The sequence below is a fragment of the Mustela erminea genome, chromosome 1 (genome assembly GCF_009829155.1).
Source record: "Mustela erminea isolate mMusErm1 chromosome 1, mMusErm1.Pri, whole genome shotgun sequence".
Lineage (NCBI taxonomy): Eukaryota > Metazoa > Chordata > Mammalia > Carnivora > Mustelidae > Mustela > Mustela erminea.
Genome location: NC_045614.1, coordinates 80521503 through 80538063, shown reverse-complemented (window position 1 = coordinate 80538063; position 16561 = coordinate 80521503). Strand labels below are relative to the sequence as shown.

The 16561-nt window shown below is 45.8% G+C and overlaps 1 long non-coding RNA gene and 1 pseudogene across 1 annotated transcript in view; both read left to right on the top strand.

The window, feature by feature from the left end:
• The first annotated feature begins 1091 nt into the window (after positions 1 to 1091).
• LOC116590297 lies at positions 1092 to 1921 on the top strand (annotated as a pseudogene).
• Positions 1922 to 5675: 3754 nt separating this feature from the next.
• Positions 5676 to 16561, top strand: part of LOC116582731 — a 66986-nt gene continuing 56100 nt past the window's right edge. Inside the window, exon 1 of the long non-coding RNA XR_004282509.1 lies at positions 5676 to 5940. This is a non-coding gene — a long non-coding RNA (uncharacterized LOC116582731). The remainder of the gene's footprint in view (positions 5941 to 16561) is intronic.

The window sequence follows — 16561 nt, the reverse complement described above, 5'->3', positions numbered from 1 at the left end:
TGTAGTTTCTTCCTCTTGAAAATGGGCAAAATATATGGTAACTTTTAGATCGACAATTGTGTGTGCGCATGCATGTTCATGTGCACGTGTGCACGTCCCACAAATGGGATTCCATTTGGGAACTGGCAAGTTTATTCTCTGTATCACGTGATTTTAGCACCTGCCTAGAGGATCTGCTAGGGTGAGAACCTTATTCCTTCAGGATTAATGTGGATGGATCGGATAATAGTCATGTGACCTGGGCTTCAGAAGATCGTTTATAATCCCAGCACAGAGGTATGTGTGTCCTGGTGATGGAGGAAGGTGGGGAATGATAGGGGCAAGACACTGGAGAAAACTCTCTCATACCTGCAGCCTCTCTGCCCATCCAGGTCAGTTCTGCAATTGGGGGTGTGTATCAGTTACTTTTGCTGTGTAACAAATTACCACACACCCAGCAGCTTGAAACAACTTCTACTTACTAGTTTATGGGTCTGTAGATCAAAAGTCAGGCACAGTGTGTCTGGATTCTAGCCTGTTCCAAGTATCACAAGGTCAAATCAAGGTGTGGGCTGAGGCTATGGTCCTCCTCGGGGGGCCTCGCGGTTCTCTTTTCAACTGTGGGCAGAGTCGGCTTCCTTAGGGCTCTACGTGTAAGGTCTCTGTTTTCCCTTACTGTCACATGGGCATCTCTTTCAGCAGCGAGAGCCCACCTTCTCTGGCAAGGGCTCCCATTGTACATGTTTGCTTTCTTCCAGGCCAGCTGGAGTGCATCCCAGTGATGTTCTTCCCCTCCCCTCCCTCTTCCCCTTCCCTTCCTTTCCCTATTCCTTTCTGTTACCTGTTGGAGAAGACTCTCTGCATTCACAGGGTTTATGTGACCAGGTTGGAGCCACAGGGATAATCTGTTCCGAAATCAGCTGATTAGTAATCTTAACTACAGCTGCAAATTCTCTGTGCCATGAGCCGTAACAGCCGCAGGAGAAACCCCAGGGAGTGGAGGTCATGGCCGTCTGAGGATGCAGCTCGCCGCAGGAGGTTGTGCCTCTTTGCCAGCTCCCAGGCTCCTTGCACAGTGACTCAACAGAAGGTTCTAGCTTCCTTGAGGATGCCGCTAAAAAATAATTTCTTTCTCTTTCCTCCAACCATCCAAGATGCCAAAAGGCAAGAAGGCAAAGGAGACGAAGGGGGCCCCAGCCCCTGCTACTCTGAAGCAGCAGGAGGCCAAGAAAGCATCAATCCCGTTTGAGAAAAGGCCAAGAATTTTAGCAGCGGATAGGACCTCCAGTCCAGAAGGGACCTCACCCACTCTGCCAAATGACCCCACTACATCTGGCTGCAGAGGCAAAAGGCTATTCTCTAGCAAATCTCAAAGTACTCCCAGTGATTAATAAACTCACAAGGGCCTTGGGCCACCAAACAGCTACTCAGCTGCCTAAGCGGCCCACAGATGAAGAGGAGGGACGCAGCAGGAGGAGAAGCAGAGACTGTTGTTCCGGGCTGAGGAGGAAGTTGCGGGCAAAGGGGATGTCCCCACCATGAAGCCACCTGTCCTCCAAGCTGGGGTTAATACTGTCACCACCTTAGTGGAAAATAAGACAACTCAGCCAGTGGTGATTGCACATCTCCCCCGAGATCATTGTCTTCCTGTCTGCCCTGTGTTGTAAGATGGGGGGGTCCCCTACTGCATTATCAGGGGGAAGGCCAGGCTGGGCCATCTGGTCCCCAGGAGGATCTGCACCACTGTCACCTTCACGCAGGTTAACTCAGAAGACAAGGGAGCTCTGGCTAAGCAGGTGAAAGCTGTCGGGACCAATGACAGTGACAGATACAATGAGATCCGCCAGCCCCGGGGAGACAGTATTGGGGTCCAAAGTGGGTGGTTCACTTCGCCAAACTTGAAAAGGCAAAGGCTAAAGAACTGGCTGCCAAACTGAGTTAAGTGTACACTGTTGAATTTTCTGTCTATGAAAGTTACAAGGGTGCTTGGGTGGCTCCGTTGGTTAAACATCCAATTCTTGATCTCCGTTCAGGTCTTGATCTCAGGGTCCCGGTATAGAGCCTTGCATCGGGGCTTCGAGCTCACTGGGGGGTCTGCTTGAGATTCGCTCCCTCTCCTTCGGCCCTTCCCCCGCTCTCTCAAATAAATAAGTCTTTTTTAAAAAGTAATAATAAGTTCTCTTTCAAAGGAAAAAAATCCCTTCTTTCTCCCCCTGCCTACTATCCATTGTGCTAGTTTTCTGCGGCTTCTATAATAAATTGCCACAAACTTGTCTTAAAACAACAGAAATGTAGTCTTTCACAGTTCTAGAGGCTGATATCAAGGGGTCAGCAGGGTTGCACTTCCTACCCGGACTTTGTGGAGATTGTTTGCCTCCCCTGGTGGTGGCAAGCGATTCTTGGCTCGTGGCTGCATTACTGCATTACTCCGGTCTCCGCATCGTTTTCAGATCACTTCATCTCTATGTGGGTCTGTGTCAAAACTCCTGCCGCATTGTTAGATTGTTACATTTAGAGTCTGCCTAGATAATCCAGGATAGGTTGGTTCCTCTTCCGAAGATTAATTTAACCACATCTTCTTGCCATATAAGGTATTATTCACAGGTCTGAGGATCTGCATGTGGATGAATCTTGGGGAGACCCCTCTTCAACCCATCACACCCACTGTCCCCATTCCCACAACCTGGATACCAAGTATCCAATTGTCAGATGGCAAGTGTTCATGACACTTGTTCACCCACTGCTCACACTGGGGTGTGAAAGGTGACTTGTTTCAGTCTTTGCCAAAAAAAAAAAAAAAACTAAAACATGTAACATCAGATATGAGGTGTGTACTCAAGTCTGAAACCACCTGATCTTGCTGGCCCTTCTGAAGACCACTCAGCTCAGGTTCTAGGTTCTCACCCTCTAGAGGCTTCCTGGACACCCATCACATCTTTTGTAGACTTGTACTTGGATGGCAAACCAGGTGACCCATGTGAGGTCCTCACGGGGTGCCTACGTACCACAGGGAGCTTTGGGGATGGGACCCTTATGCTTCTGAGTATTCTTTTTGAAATGCAAAACAAGAATTCACCATAGGTCTCTCCTGCCCCTTTTTTTCCACTTTGATACTTTCCTATTGAAAATATCTACTGTGGTTTAATTTAAAAGCTATTTCTTGAGAATAAAAAAGCCCTAACTTCAAATGATGCATACAGATTACTTTTCAACTCATCTTACCATATGTGATCAGTAAGCACTCTTAAAATGTGATGATTTCTAGTGATGGGGTGCCTGGGTGGCTCTGCCTTCGGCTCAGGTCATGATCTCAGGGTCCTGGGATCGAGCCCTGCATCAGGCTCCCTGCTCAGCAGGAAGCCTGCCTCTCCCTCTCCCACTCCCCTTCCTTGTGTTCCCCCTCTTGCTGTGTCTCTCCCTGTCAAATAAAATCTTAAAAAAAAAAAAAAGTGATGATTCCTAGTTAAATTTCTATCTGATGATCCTGTCCCACCAGCTAAAAAGTTTCTGTATAAAGAACTGGAGGAATAATGAGAGAAATGAGTCTGCTTCGATTGACCATCACACTCTGTAAAAGCAACCAACTCCCTTTGTAAAAGTGATCACTGCAAGGAATTCCGAAAAAAAAAACGCAGACATCGCATGAAATGAGGACAGGGTGGTCTGTAGGAAGAATGTTCTCCCTCAGTAGCAACTGCTGTTAGTTCATCTCACGTGGTGTCATTTTCAATGTTCAAGACATACTTGTGTTTATTACAGACCTTAGATTATTGTTTGAGAAACATCAGATGAAAAGAGTGTATATAATGTATATGTGCAGCTTAAGATTAATAATAAAATGAACATAAAGCATTCTTTTCAAAGAAAGTAGCAGCAAGCGTAGAAAGGCTCATATCGCCAGAGTATGAAATATTTGACATTCTATTGTGGAAATGCCAACACACAAATTATCCTTGTTCGTTTTTTATTGCTGTAGCTATATATTTCCCCCATATAATGCTGTGCAAACATTTTATCAGAAACGGTGGAGGAGAGAAAACCCATTGTTAACCACAGCCAATAAAGTAATTTGGCTGCTGATATTACAGTCTTTGCAGTTGGATGGTTATGTTGTTTTCTACATTCAACAAGGGGCGAGAATAACATATCGAGGGTGGTTATAAAGAAGCAAAGTGGAAGTTAAAAAGGCAATATGCCATAATATTTTCACCTCCCTGGTTTCTTCCATTTGGAGCCCATTTTGAAAATAGTACAGCCCAGCCCACCGCTAATCTGGGGCTTGAGCGCAGTCCGCCAAGCCCTGGGATCCCGCGGCGCTGGGGCGGGTCAGTCCCACAGGGCAGCGGGCCGCGGACCAGGTTTGGCCCAAATATAAATCAGATCGCGGAGCCCCGCTGCTTGCAACCTGAGGCGGACTGGGGAAATGAGAGAGCGGGACCGCCTGGGCGTGAAGCCCCACTCTCCGCCCCCCGTGGCTCTGCCACCCTGGGAGCGTTCTCACTCCTCCCTCGGCCTGGGTTTCTTCATTTGCGGCAAGAAGAGGTAATGACAGGAACGTACCTTTGTCAAGAGGATGGAGAGTGAGTGAAAGTATGCAAAACCCCTGAGAGTATCTGCACCGCAGAAATGCTAGGTCGCTCGCTAGATGAGTACTGTTCCAGAACCCCGGGCCTCACCGCGACCTGCAGCAACCCCCACCCAGCCCCCGCCCCCGCCCCCGCCCCCGCCCCGCCTGCCCCCAGTGGGCCTCCCGACCTCGGCTTTTCCCGGCTCGCTCCACTCCAGCTCCGCTGGCCTGCCTTCTTTTCCTCAGACTTGCCATCTCTGTCCCTGTTTCCTTGACCCTCAGCACAGGTCCCTGGCTCTGGGGGCCTCGTGTTAGAGAGGCCCCCTTCCCCCTGACGTTAGCAGGTGCCTCCTCCTGCCCCCCAGCCTCTGCTCCTCGCTCACAACGTATCACATCACACTAGTCGTTTCCTTCGTTGTATTGATCACTATTTGAACTGAACGTGTTCGTTTGTATCCTTGTTAAAGGTCCGTCTTCCCCCCCCACACAGGAAGTTACCAAATTGTCCCAATTTGCCCAGGCCTTTCTCAGTTTTAGCTATGAAAGCCCCACACCCCGGGAAGCTCTCTGAGGGCAGGGACTCTGTCTCCCGCCTCCATTTCTGGCACTCGCACCATGTGCCTGGCACCTAGCGTCCCCTTGGGATGTATTTGCAGAGTAAACAAATGACTAGCAGCACCTGGGCCAAGAGAAGGCCAAGGGAGCAGCAGAGCCTCTCTAAAGCCGCAGTCATCTCATCAGATCAGAGAGGCCTGGGAACCCTGCCCTCCTCATTTGTAACGAACCGACAGAGCCAAATTAGCTCCTGCCGATGCTTTTCCTCCTCAGAGGGGCACCTGCTTCCTGACATCCTCACTGATGTTTAGGCTCCTGTCTCCATAGTTACCGAGATGCCTCAAAGGCCAGCAGCTGTTTTGCATCCCAAGATCAACACACACAAGTGTCTGGAGACCCTGGGCGATCAAGTCCAGGTGGAAGTTTTGGAGGCTGACACGGTTGCACATGTCACTTCCTCGAGGACCAAATCCCCGGAGGGGGCTTGTCATAGAATGAGACTTGGCCTGTTGGGGCTTCGAGCTCTCCCTCAGCCTACAAGCTGCGGATTCAGAAAGGTCTTCCAAAAAAATCGTTCTAAAGAGTAAGAGAGGTCAGGAAGAACCGGTGTGAAGAGAGGAAACAGGGGCTACCGATAATTAGGAATGAATGGGGGGAAAACCGTAAAACTAGATTTCCCCGTCCCTAGCATGATAAAGCAGCTCTGGCATTTGGCTTTCTGGTTGGGAGAAACAGATACACAGCGATGCCAAGGCAGGCTGGAAATCATCTTGTACCTACGGAAGCTGCTATGATGAGCCTCTCTTGGCCTGACCTGGGAACATGTTCATGGGCTAACAGTGAGTATCTCTCTTGGGTAACTGTGAAAACTGCACTTCATTTCCTTTGTTTATTAAGTGGGAATGGTCATCTCTACCCTGACTTCCTCACGAAGATGTTGCGTTATTATGGGATATCAGCCTCATCCTATGGGTTGAATGAAGTAAACTGCTCCCTCTCGGGGGATCTGTTAAGGGGGTCGGGTCATTCCAGTTGAGTGAATAAATCGATTTCCTTTGACAGGTTGGTTTCCTGCTGCTCCAGAAGTTTTTGCAACAGGGAGAATTTACTTTATCAGCAGAGAGAGGTGGCGCTCAGCGCTAAGCTCCTTGAGATCTTCTAGAGATGGCCTAGGGAATCATGATGGCAATGTAACACTGATATACGTAGGGTTCATTCTTTGAGCTCTCTGGGTAAACTATTTTAGAATCTGGCTTTCTGCGTAAGAGAGGAAGGGATGGGCTTTGAGCTGTGCCCGGGGAAATAGCCCACCACTCTCTGGGGTCCGGCTGGGGTTACAAACCAAACTCCAGGTACTCCTCTGAGCAAGTGCTTCTGAGGTTCTGACTTTTCCTTCCTCTCTTTACAAACCCTATGCTTTGGGGCCACCCTCCCTCCAAAGCTTTGTTCCCTCCCAGTGCCTAGACTTCTCTGAGCTCCTAGAGGCCATGACTGAAGCCCATAATGGCCCAGCTCCAATGCTGCCTCTTCCACCAGACAGCCCTGCCTACCCCCAGCCTTCCCTGCCAAGGAACAGCTCTCCACATCCCCTGCTCCAGTGGCTGCTAGAACCATTGTGGGTCCTTCTTGATCTTTTCCCACGGGACAGCAATTTGTAGCTCTCCTTTCCTTCTAAACAGCAAAATTGCTGAGGCAAGACCCTTTGCATTATTAATTGTTGTATTCCTCTGGAGCCTAGTATGGTGTGATGAGCACCACAGGGGCTTAATAATTATTAATTGAATTGAATCCAAGTGGAGAGAGGGTGTGAAATTTACCAGCAGCACGTGAGGGGGAGGCTGGGTCTGCAGAAAGCCGAGTAGTGGGTTCTGTCGGCCTTCAGGGGCAGGGTTATCAGTGGTTAGGTAGACCTTGGCCTCAGATGCATGGGTTATGGTCTGTGTCAAGACTGTTCTCCACTGGTGACCATGTTACGCGTGTTTGGTTTTCATGATGTCATTTATTAGGAGATGCAAAATTTTAGCTGGCCAGCGTCCCTTTCAGATTTATCTGTCTTTGACCAAGACTACGTGTCATTGAGCCTAGTGTCTGCATCCTGAGAAGCGAAGCTCTTCGGAGCTGGGCCTGCCCAGGTCCGATTTCGATGTCAGGGGAAAGGGAACCAGGAATGAAAGTGAAGAGCCCTAACGATTTGCTTGATCATGAGAAATCAAATGGAGAAAAAGTCTCCTATCTCCATGGAAAAACTGACACTCTTTTCTCCAGCCAGCTTCGAGTGGGGGAGAGATGGGGAAATTTGTAATAATTTGCAAGTTTGCCCAGAGGATGAAGTTGTGTCATTTTTCCTGCCACAGTCTGTGCTGTTGGCTGACAGCATGGAATTTCTTCCTGGGTCGAGTTGGCGATTATTCACAAAAATAGCCAGTTAGCTTGTGCAAAGCCCCAGACAGCGACTGGTCCAAATGTGCTGAAGAGGGAGATGGAGGTGGAGGGTGTTGCCCCACGGTGTGGCTTTTCTGCACTCTGACCTCCTCCGTGTTCAATTTCTACTTTCTGATTTCATCCAGGCCCCCTGGCTTCACTGGTTGTTCCCTACTGGCCTGATATCTTCACAACAGTCCTTGGACAGTCCCTTCCTGGGCCCGGGCTGCCCCCTACCTCAGCCCCCCCAACACCTTTCCCTTGCAGGCACCTTGCAGACTGATGGTGCTGTAACCCGGAAAACGTGTCCTGGATCCAGCAAAAGGGATGCAGGTTTCAGGTTGGGAGGGATGCTTGCTGTGCTACCATGGGCTGCTGGAACCAGGCCTTCCCATGAACTCCAGTTTTAGAGTGCTTCAGTAAGGCCCCAAGAAACTTTCCCCAACCACTGGCAAGCGCATCCCTCTTAACATTTCAGGCAGCTTTTTCAATGACTTCCTCCCCCTAGGAAAGGCTACATCAGAGACTTACCACCTGCCCTAAATAAGTACTTATTGCCTGATGGAGAGTAGAGGAGGTGACTTCTGATTTTCACCTCTCATTTTCTAGCTCAGGCCCACATTTACACACAGGTGTTTTCTACATAGTCTGACTCTTGGCCAGAATAGGATGCCCAGCTAAATACATAATTTAAGTAAACAATGATTGTTTTAGTGTATTTCCCAAATATTGCGCAGGACGTACCTATACTAAAAAAATATTTAACGTCCATCTGAGATTTAAATTTCTTTAGGTCCTGTATTTTTCCTAAATCAGGCAACCCTAGCCAAGCAGACCCTGATCATTTTCCTTACTCCTGTCAGTCTCTGTTTATTTATCTTGATGGCAGGCATTTTTATCACATGGTGTATTAATTAGTTCACTAATGCTGCAAAATGCTGCATAACCCAGTGGCTTAAAATAACACTCTTTTCTTCATCTGGGTTTGTGAGTTGGTTGGGGGACAGGTGACGGAGGCTGGCTCAGCTGGGGCCATCTCTGCTCCACATGTCTCTCATCCTCTTTTTGGGACCTGCAGGCTGGTTTAGGCTTGTCCTCATTGTCTCCATGGCAGAGGTGCGTGAGAGCAAGACGCAGTGCATAGGCAACTTCAAGCCTTTGGCTGTGTCGCGCAAATTAATGTTCCATTAGCCAAAGCAGCCGTGGCCAAATTGAACACCAGGTTGTAGAAATGTGAAGAGTGTGGACATAAGGGGAAGGTGAAGAGCTGAATCAAACAATCTCTCACGGTCAAAAGCCAGGTCACCCTAGGGGCTGACCTCATTTTTGCCTCTTCTAGCTAGGAGACCTTGGGAAAGTCTCTAAACTGTTGTTTCCTTGCCTATAAGGCCTGTAGTGAAGGTTGGGTGAGGTGATTGATCACTAAGTGGTAGCTGGTGGTGTGCCTGGGTGGCTCAGTGGGTTAAAGCCTCTGCCTTCAGCTCAGGTCATGATCTCAGGGTCTTGGGATCAAGCCCTGCATCGGGCTCTCTGCTCAGCAGGGAGTCTGCTTCCCCTTCTCTCTCTCTGCCTGCATCTCTGCCTACTTGTGATCTCTGTCTGTCAAATAAATAAATAAAATCTTTAAAAAAAAAAAAAAGTGGTAGCTGACACCATGGTCAAGAACAGCCATGGCTTCCAGTTTCCAGCCATGAACCCCTAAACTCTGCTTTTGCTCTAGAGTTTCTGTCACAGGGTCCCCTGAGGAGCTGTACGGCATGGATGCCCAGGGCAGTGAGCCAAGCCCCATGCAATGCTCTGAGCCAGCTGTCTCTGCCTCTCAACCCTGGACCCCCCTCTCTACTATGGCGGGTACTACACTCCGGCTCATCGCATTTTCCCAGCTCAACCCTGCCCGCCACATGGGCCCAGCTGAGTTTCTTACAGTTTAATCTGCGTCTGAAATCAGTATTCTTTTCTTCTCTGGAAAGGGAACTGATTACAGAGTTTGAAGCCTTCTTTTCTAAGAACTCTGGCTCTGGGTTCAACTCTAGACTTTTCTATTTATTAGCTGTGCCTTGGAGAAATTATTTAATGCCTCTCTGAAACATAGCCATCCAACCTGCCTCCTGGGATGGTTGTTTTGGGGATTATGTGAGTTAAGACATGTACAGTCTTATTTAGAAGAGGGCCTGTCACATTGTATAGACTCCGTAAGTGTCAGGGTGGGATACTATCATTTTTGATACTATCATTTTTATTATTTTTATCACCACTATTTTCATATCTGGTCTTCTTTCATGGTCGTAATATCTTACTTTTTCTCTCTGAAGACTTAGTTCTTTTTTTTTCTTTTTAAGTTTCCTTTTCCTTTCTGCCTATTGCCTTCTCCCCCCACCCCCGTCCCCCGCCACTCTAACACTCTCTCTCTCTCTCTGAATTCTTTCATTTCTCTTTGCTTTGGTCTCTTTTTTATGTGAGAAGCTTTCTTGGTGATCTTTGTCTCTGGGTTTATAGAGACATCTACAAAGAGATGACGGTTTAGTGGCCAGCCTTCAAGATGGTGCCCAGTGAATCTCACTGCCCAGTATTTTCAACTCCTTTATAGTCCCCTCCTGTATTGACTAGAGCAACCCATGTCGCTGAAATAATACTGCAGAAATGACAGAATTATGATTTCCCAAGCTAGGTCATAAAAAACATTGCAGCTTCCACCTTACCATCTGGGACCACTTGCTCTGGGTGAAGCCAGCAGCCATGTTGTGAGGCTACTCAAGCAGCAGTGAACAGATGTCCGTGTGGTGAAGGACTGAGGTCTCTTGCCAAAAACACTAACTTGCCAGGCATGGGAGTGCACCATCTAGGAGGTAGATCCTCCAACACCAATCAAGTCTTTAGATGACCATTGGAACTGTTTCCAACCAGTATATTGACTGCAACCTCATGAGAGACCCTGAGCCAGAGCCACCTCAGCCACCCTGAGCCAGCTAAGCCATTCCAGAATTCTTGACTTACAGAAATTGTGAGGGAATACATGTTTATTTTTATCTGAGGCCACTAAATTATGAGGTAATTTATTATGTAGCACTAGATAACTGATACAGAGGGGTAGTTGGCTGACTGGGCTAGGAAAGGGAATCTGGGTCTAATTACTTATCAACTAAACTTTCAGCCAATCCCAGAGTTAACCCCACCCTATATGGCAGTGTTTAGAGTTACTTGGACCTCCAAATCCTGAGTTCAGCCAAGCAAATATGCCTTGTAATTCATACGAAGTAGGTTTCAGTTTCTTTGTTCTGTGAAATAGGTTATCATTTTTTCATCTGCTTTCACTTTTCTAAAATTTTATTGATATTACTCATCTGCTGCCAACTCCTCTTTTGTTCTCTTTTTCTTGTGGGTTTATATCCTTCTTTTTAATTTATTGTCATTTAATAGGATGGGGGGAGCGGGCAGAGTTAATGTCACATTTAGTCAGAAGTCAGAAGTGATCTTTCACTAGTCCCAAAACCTCCTTGGGTCTCCTGGGTTGAGTAGTTTGAGTAGCCCGTTCTTGGTTTTGGCTCAGGTTGTGATCTCAGGGTCCCGGGATCAAGACCTGTGGTGGGCTCCGTACTCAGCTGGGAGTCTGCTTCTCTCCTTCTTTTTCTCCCTCTGCCCCTCTGCCCCATGCATGCTCTTTCTCTCAAATAAATGAATAAATAAACCAGAAAGAAAAAAAGAAAGAAAGAAAGAGAGATGGAAGGAGAGAGGAAGGAAGGAGACCTCAGCTATGTGGAGACCACAACTATGGCCACTCTGCTTTTAAAAGGTTGGTTGTGTGGGCAAAGAGAGCCGGTGTGCGAAGGCCCCAGCAGACCCCAGGAACTTCCAAATGCCTTTGGAGCTATGATGGTGTAGGTGATGGGGAAGGGAGAAGAGGAGGAGAACTCTCCTAGCTCTTTGAGGAGGAAGAGCCACATCAGACAACTGAAAGGAGAGACCTGGGCAGATGCTAAGAATAAAGACCATCAGAAATGGGCTGAAATTTTAAGTGTAGGAAGAGCATGTGGATTGAGGATGTGCAGGGATAAAACTCAGAGCAATTCCATCCTCAGATACTGTCCTCAGGGTGTTAAAGACAAACCCACGGCTTCAGACCCCATCATCCTATAAGTCTACAAAAGATAAGGGAGAAAAACTGACTACATATAAGACATTTCAAAGGGACAGAATCAAAAAGAAGTGATGAGAGGAAGATCCTTTTTTTTTTTTTTTTAGATTTATTTAGAGAAAGAGAGAGAGAGAAAACGTGTGCATGAATGAGTGCGCAGAGGGGCAGGGGGAAGAATCCTCAAGTAGACTCACCACTGAGTGCAGAGCTTGCCACTGGGCTTGATCCCATGACCCATGAGATCATCATGACCTGAGCGGAAACCAAGAGTAGGACACCCACCTGACTGAGCCACCCTGTTGTCCCAAGAGGAAGATCTTGAGCCTAGCAGGAAAGCTTCTAGTTTCTCACCCTTAAGTATGATGTTGGTCATATGATTTTGTAGATATTCTTCATCAAGTCGATGAAGGTTCCCTCTATTCTTAGTTTACTGAGAGTTTTTATCATGAATGGGTGTTAGATTTTGTCAAATGCTTTTCCTGCATCTATTGATATGATCATGTGATTTTTCTTCCTTAGCCTGTTGATGTGATGGATTACACTAATTGATTTTCTAATTTTGAACCAGCCTTGCATGCCTGGAATAAAGCCCACTTGGCTGTGGTGGATAATTCTTTTTATACATTCTTGGATATGATTTGCTTTAATTTAATTATTTCTGCTCTAATTTTTAGAGCGGAACCTCTGCTTACTCTGAATTTAATTTGCTCTTCTTTTCTAGTTTCCTAAGATGGAAGCTGAGGTGACTGATTTTAGATTTTTTTTTAAGATTTTATTTATTTATTTGAGAGAGAGAGAGAGCGCCTGCATGTGCACAGAGGGAGAGAGAGAGAGAAGCAGGTTTCCTACTGAGTAGAAAGCCCGACCTGGGCCTCAAGATCCCAGGATCCTGAGATCACGACCTGAGCCAAAAGCAGACACTTAACCAACTGAGCCACCCAGATACCCCTCTTTTATTCTTTGTAATATATCCATTCACTGTTATAGATTTCCCTGTAAGTACTGTTTTTGCTGGATCCCCCAGATTTTGAGAAGTTGCATGTTCCTTTAGCTCACAATATTTTGCAATTTCTCTTTACATTTTTTTCTTTTACCCATGCATTATTTGGACGTGTGTTGTTTAATCTCCAAGTTTTGGGGATTTTCCAGCTCTTTTTCTGTTATTGATTTCTAGTTAATTTCACTGTGGTCTGAAAGCATACATTGTATGACTTCTATTCTTCTAAATGTGTTAAGGTGTGTTTTATAGCCCCAAATGGGGTCTACTTATTGTATATGTCATGTATACTTGAGAAAAATGTTTACTCTGCTCTTATTAGATGAAGTGTTCTGTAGATGTCAACTATATCCAGTTAATAGATAGTGCTGTTGAGTTCAGATGTTTTAAATTTCTACAAAAGCAATATGTTCATGCATTGCATGTATTGTTTCTGTAAAATAGCAAGGCAACAAAACAAAAACAATGGATGAAATTTTTTCAAAGCAATAATATGCCGAGGCAGAAGGTGTTTGTGGGGAACAACCTTGTGATCATCACTGAGGGCTCATCTCCTCATTCTGCCAGCCCTGCCAGTTCATATGGCAACCCAGGGTTTGGAGCCACTGCACTGACCACAGTCAGTGGCACAGTTAGTGCCAAGGGCTGGGCTTGGACTGGGAAGAGGACGGTACAACTCTGAGCCTCTCCCAGATGCAGGCACAAACTGCTGGTGATAAATGACTGAAGTCCAGCCAAGCCTGTTCAACTGTGATTATAATAAAAAGCATGAAGTTTATGCTCAGGCTCTAGGCTTGTTTATTTGATTAAGCAATTGAAGGCTTGTGTCATTTTTGCCTTGTGTTTTTGGCTGGGTATTAAGCATGCCAGTTCACAGAACCAGAGGTACCTACCAGAGAAAATGACATCATGGATAAAATTATACTTTCAGCCTTTTCTTTGGCAATTGTCACCAAAAACACTACACTTTTTTGTTACACCACCCCCTCTTTCATAATGGACATGAAAAGAAGGAAATCTCGAGTTCAAAAAGAGACCAGGGCAACCAAAAAGTGTCTAGTAAATGAATGTGGAGAGTTTGATGTAAATAACTTAATGTTGCTGCAAGTAATCTTACCCAGCATTCTGTCAAAAGTCCTCTCCCTGGTCCCTTTCTTTATGGCAACACTCATTCTTCCAGTGGAAGAAGTCTTACGAGGAAGGGTTTAGCCCCCTATGCAACAACTGTGGGGGCGGCTGGAGGAGTTCGTGGTGCTGTTTTCCGATTATGAATATGTTCATCTGATTTCATCAAAATTAGCTTCTGGATATCAACCACAGAGATAGCAATTATGAGAGGGATAGGGGCAAGGACACAGGCCTATCTGTTTGTGTACGTATCTAAAGAATCAGGATAATCATTTCATTGTCTTACTCATAGGAAGTTAGAAGCCCTGTGAATTAAACAGTTTTCTTGATAATTACTTTTTTAAAGTTAGAATCATCTAGAATACTCAAAAACATTTTTAGCCCAATATCAGACTGATTTTGTGAGAGAGCGAGTGAGTGATTGTGCCCACGTGTGCATATATGCATGCATGTGTATGTGTGCCTTTTTGGAAATATGTTTGTTTACAATGAAGATGATGACATCATTGGTAAAGATAAAGCTATAAATAGAGCGTTCAATTTATATACCTGTCTGTAATAAACTCATGGTTCACAGGAAGCAAAAAAAATTTATAAATCACTTACGATGCCCACTTATTATATACAAATTACAGTATTTGAAGGAACGATAGATTTTATTATAGCTGTATGTCACTTCTCAATGAATACCTTTCTCTAATCATTTGTAAATCTTAGAGCTTTCAACTTCTATATTCAAAACCAAATTCTTTGCTGATTCTGTAAAAAAAATATATTCAATGGCTTTAAGAGAAGAGGTCAAACTTACATGTAATTATTCTGTAGAGAGACCAACATTTTTTTTAAACATTGGGTTATGAGGAATAGTTGTTTTGTGAACCTGTACATAAGATAAGGAATATTATATGCCTTTGAAAATGCTTTCCAGTGACAACTGGGTGGCTCACTCAGTTAAGCGTCCGACTCTTGGTTTCAGCTCAAGTCACGATCTCAGGGTTATAGGATCAATCCCCACGTCAGGGTCTGCACTCAAGGGGTAGTCTGCTTGATTCTCTCTCTCCCTCTTCCTCTGCCCCTCCTTCCCCTCAAATAAATAAGTAAATCTTTTAAAAAAGAAAGAAAGGAAGAAAATGCTTTCCAAAGCCTATGGAAAATTAACTTGCATAATGATCTTCTCCAATAAGCCATTAATTTATAGCCTTTCCAAACACATTTGCCTGGACCTTAGAAGTAAGAGCTCAGTTGTCACTGCTTTTCCCATGACTGTGTCCAAGTGCCTCCATGTGACAGCCAAAAGTCAGAGGATGGACTTGATATGTTCCTCAGAGTCCCTACATATATCTAGATCTATGTAGAAGAGTTATAAATTCTAAATTTTTCTTCAACTCCGTGCCATAATGCTGCTTTTGGGTGAAGCATTATGTTTTCTAGTGTCCTTTTAGAAGTACAAATATGGCCATAAGAATGTATAATCAGGTTGCTGTCCTGCTAGCTTGCTCTCCTCAATGACTTCCGGGGTGAAGGGTGGATCGGCCAATGCTGCTTTATGCATTATTGTCAGTGAAAGAGAAGAGAGAAACTTCGGGATTAGATTTAGCCTATGAAACAGAAAAATCAAAGTATGGCTTAAACATGATAGAAGCCTATTTCTTCCTTCTATTAAAAAAAAGTATGGAGGCAAGTGTCCAAGGACAATGGGTTCTAAGTTCTGTGTTTCTGGGGCTCCATCCTGTTTTATAGCTTCCATCCTCAAAGTTCCCACAGGGTCCAAGATGGCCTCCTACAGACAGAAGAAGAGAAGTAAAGACAGAAAGGGGCTCCACCTTGCTGAGTCAGCTCCCTTCAGACTGGCTTCCTGGGAGTCCCGAGGATTTCCCTCACTGGCCAGAAGCAAGTCCCAGAGACACATCTAGAGGCAAAGGAGACTGGGAAAGCAGTACTTTTTTCCTTGGTCACAATGTGCCCAGCTACAAATAGGGACAAGTAAAGAGCAAGTAAGGAGTAGGGAAGGAATCCTGGGAGTGACAACTAGCCATTTTTGCATTTGGCAAGACATGAAGGTCATGACTAGGCTTGGAACAACATCTGGGCTGATGCTGTTCTAGGCTCTCAAGAGAATGCCTGTTCTGTCCACACTTTCCTGCTTCGTCTAGGCTTTTCCTGGGTGTGGGACAATCCTAAGGGTGGGAGTCGCCTAGTCCTGGTAAGTGAATTGGTTTGTCCAGAGCCATCAGGCCTAAAATCAATACAAATGCACAGGAAATCACTGAGTTTACTCCAAGCAGACCACAGTGATGCAGTAACAACCCTGGGCATGAGGGGGCAGGTGGTGGGATGACCTTCCCTAAGTGGCTTGTAAGCTGGGGAAATAGCTTAGAACAGTGCTTCCGAAACTGCTTTCCCGCCAGTCCATCACAGACCAATATGAGCTCCTACTGTGATGACCACAGGCGTTCAGCAATACCCAACATGGTCTGTTCCTGGTTGGAAGAGACTGATCCTCTGATCACACACTTGGAGATCATACTGTCAACCTGCTATGAAAGGGTTCTCCATGTGTATTCTGTTTCAGTAATGGAAGGGCATCCTGCTGATACAGCCAACCCCCTGAGGCAAACCGCCTCCTGAGTATCCCAACTTTCTGTCCATTTCCCCCACCTCCAGGATTCCATCAATCCCAATAACTTCGCTTCCTGTTTAATTTCAGCGGCCTTGGTTTTTGTACTTGTGAACAGGCCAGTGCTGAATCAGTGGATATTATCCCCATTGTGCAGATGAGGAA